The sequence below is a fragment of the Triticum aestivum genome, unplaced genomic scaffold (genome assembly GCF_018294505.1).
Source record: "Triticum aestivum cultivar Chinese Spring unplaced genomic scaffold, IWGSC CS RefSeq v2.1 scaffold102267, whole genome shotgun sequence".
Taxonomy (NCBI): Eukaryota; Viridiplantae; Streptophyta; class Magnoliopsida; order Poales; family Poaceae; genus Triticum; species Triticum aestivum.
In genome coordinates, this window is record NW_025225734.1 from 166,706 (window position 1) to 170,323 (window position 3,618).

Below are 3,618 nucleotides of genomic sequence, written 5' to 3' on the forward strand. Positions count from 1 at the left end.
CGAAGACATCGACGGTATGGACGACGATGCCGGAGACGACCAAGAACCAGCGCCTACTGGGCACTGGAAAGCCATCTCATCATATGACATATACATGGTGGATATCCCAAAGGATGGGAATGGCGAAGGAACATCGGAGGATGACCCCTCCAAGAAACAGCCCAAGCGCCAGCGTCAGCGGCACCGCTCTAAATCCCGCCACAGCAAGAATGGAGATTCCGGCATCGGAGATAATAACACCCCAGACAGTGCCGAAGACAACCCCCTCCAGCAAGATTTAGCACAGGTGGACGGAGACGCCAACCCTCATGAGAGAGCAGCAGACGAAGAGGTAGAGGATTACATGCCTCCCTCCGGAGACGAGGCAAGCCTCGACGACGACGAATTCGTCATGCCTGAGGATCCCGTCGAACAAGAGCGTTTTAAACGCAGGCTTATGGCCACGGCAAACAGCCTAAAGAAAAATAAGCAGCAGCTTAGAGATGATCAAGATCTGCTAGCCGATAGATGGACTGAAGTCCTTGCGGCCGAAGAGCATGAGCTCGAACGCCCCTCCAAAAGCTACCCTAAACGCAAGCTGCTCCCCCGATTAGAGGAGGAGGCATATGAACCTGTATCACCAGCAGACAATACGGATGACCGACCACCCCGTGGCCGCGATAGAGAGGAGTCTAGGCCCTCCACTAGAACCGTGCCCTGGCATCGCTCGAAAAGCACAAGGCCACAGGGGAACGCTCTGGACTTGGGAGATATATTGGAGGATAAGGCAAGACAATCAAGATCGATCTATGGATCGCGTGGGCGCCCCATGATACGTGACGACAACCGTCGCGCCGGACACAGTAAGTCCGGTTGGGCCGAACACAGTAGACAAAGCTCTCTTGAACTTCATCGTGATATCGCCCAATATAGAGGCGCCGCACACCCACTATGCTTCAAAGATGTAGTAATGGATCATCAAATCCCCGAAGGGTTTAAACCCATGAATATCGAATCTTACGATGGCACAATAGACCCCGCGGTTTGGATCGAAGACTATCTCCTTCATATCCACATGGCCCGCGGTGATGATCTTCACGCCATCAAATACCTCCCACTCAAGCCTAAAGGACCAGCCTGGCATTAGCTTAACAGCTTGCCAGAAGAGTCAATTGGGAGTTGGGAAGACCTGGAAGCCACATTCCTCGATAACTTCCAAGGCACGTATGTGCGACCACCAGACGCTGACGACCTAAGCCATATAATTCAGCAGACAGACGAATCGGCCAGCCAATTCTGGACACGGTTCCTAACTAAGAAAAATCAAATCGTCGACTGTCCGGATGCGGAGGCCCTCGCGGCCTTCAAACATAACATCCGCGACGAGTGGCTTTCCCGGCACCTAGGACAAGAAAAGCCGAAATCCATGGTAGCCCTCACATCACTCATGACCCGCTTCTGTGCGGGTGAGGACAGCTGGCTAGCCCGCAGCAACAACCTCAGCAAAAATTTTGGCAGTCCGGATATCAAGGACCGCAATGGCAGGTCGCGTCACAACAAAAACAAACGCCGCATTAATGGCGACAATAGTGAGGATACGATAGTCAATGCCGGATTCAGAGGCTCTAAACCCAGTAGCGAAGAAAGCCATTCAAAAGAACTACTCCGGGTCCGTCTAATTTGGACCGAATACTCGACCGCTCGTGCCAGATACACGGCACCCCCGAAAAGCCAGCTAACCACACCAACAGGGATTGTTGGGTATTCAAGCAGGCATGCAAGTTAATCGCCTAAAACAATGACAAGGGGCTGCATAGCGATGACGAGGAGGAGACCCGACCGCCGAACAATAGAGGACAGAAGGGTTTCCCCCCACAAGTGCGGACGGTGAACATGATATACGCAACCCACATACCCAAAAGGGAGCGGAAGCGTGCACTTAGGGATGTATACGCGATGGAGCCAGTCGCCCCGAAGTTCAATCCATGGTCCTCCTGCCCGATCACTTTTGATCGAAGGGACCATCCCACCAGCATCCACCACAGCAGATTCGCCGCATTGGTTTTAGACCCAATCGTCGATGGATTCCACCTCACCAGAGTCCTGATGGACGGCGGCAGCAGCCTGAACCTGCTTTATCAGGATACAGTGCGCAAAATGGGCATAGACCCCTCAAGGATTAAACCTACAAAGACGACCTTTAAAGGCGTCATACCAGGTGTAGAGGCCAATTGTACAGGCTCAGTTACACTGGAAGTGGTCTTCGGATCCCCGGATAACTTCCGAAGCGAGGAGTTATATCATGCTCTGCTCGAACGTACCGCGTTTGCAAAGTTCAACGCGGTGCCGCACTACGCATACCTCAAGATCAACATGCCAGGCCCTCGAGGAGTCATCATGGTCAACAAAAACACTGAACGCTCTCTCCGAACGGAGGAACATACAGCGGCTCTCGCGGCAGAAGTACAGTGCAGCCTGTTAAGGCAATTCTCGAGACCGGCCGTTAAGCGACCGGACACGGCTAAACACGCCCGGAGTAACCTGCAACAAGACCACCTGGAACGTTCCGGGCACGCATAGCAATGCGGCCCCAACCCCAGCCCCTGCAAAATTTTAAAACGGATCCTTCGCGTACATCATTACACTCTGGAGATACCTTGGGCATAGGGGGAGGAGCACGACTACGATAGGCCCAGAATGCGGCTTAACCACACCAGGGGCTCTCAAGTGTGTCGTTCTTTTTTTTCTCTTTTTCTTTTTTCTACCCACAGGAGTCCGTTCGTCAGAGGCCCTGTCCGGCAGTAGACCTGCCGAACTCACGATGCAACAGCCGGGGAAGGAGAAAGGCTACGACGAATATCCAGGTGGTCTCCATTACGAGCATTAAATCTGTTTTATACACCATTCCGCAGCCTACCCCTGGAGGGGGACATGTTTAATAGTCCCATCCCTTGCTTACCGCACCATTTGTATAAACAATGCAGCACCTTTTTGCTTCTAATTGCATTTCTTTCTTATACATATATGACATGTTGCATCCGTACACTTTGGTACGGCTAAATACACCAGGAGCTTATGCTTCCCGCATCATGGTGTGATAAGTCCAAACACTTTCACAAGTGCGGCACCCCAAACTTATAGCATTATATGCATCGGCTCCGAATCATGTCTTGGGTCAATAGTTGGGTTTGCCCCGCTCCCATGTTTTGGTACCTTATGTTCCGTTGTATCGGCTAAGGTAGCACTGGGAGAACCACTGCGATTGCGCCCTAGTTGAGCTGGGCGAGCGCCTCAGTGGAGAAAGCTAAAACTGACCGTCATGATGAGGCGAGAGCCGGTCGCTGTTCGAGAGGTTTTCTCGAGTCCCTAAAGACTTATGCTGCTTATAGCGAGGAACCGGCTTCGTCCGGCCCAGGCGTGGATAGCGCCCCAAATTCGGCCTTCCGAACACTAGGGGCTTCACCGAAATTTAAAATTATAGAATTCTATGGCTAAGTGAGAGTGTTCAAGCATTATAAGTCCAGTTGCCTTGTTCATTGTGTTGAGCGCCTCCCTAGATGGACCCAAAAATGGGAACAAGAGCGCTCAAATTTATCCCGAACACCCCAGCACTTGTGGCACGGGGGCTAAAGCCGACGA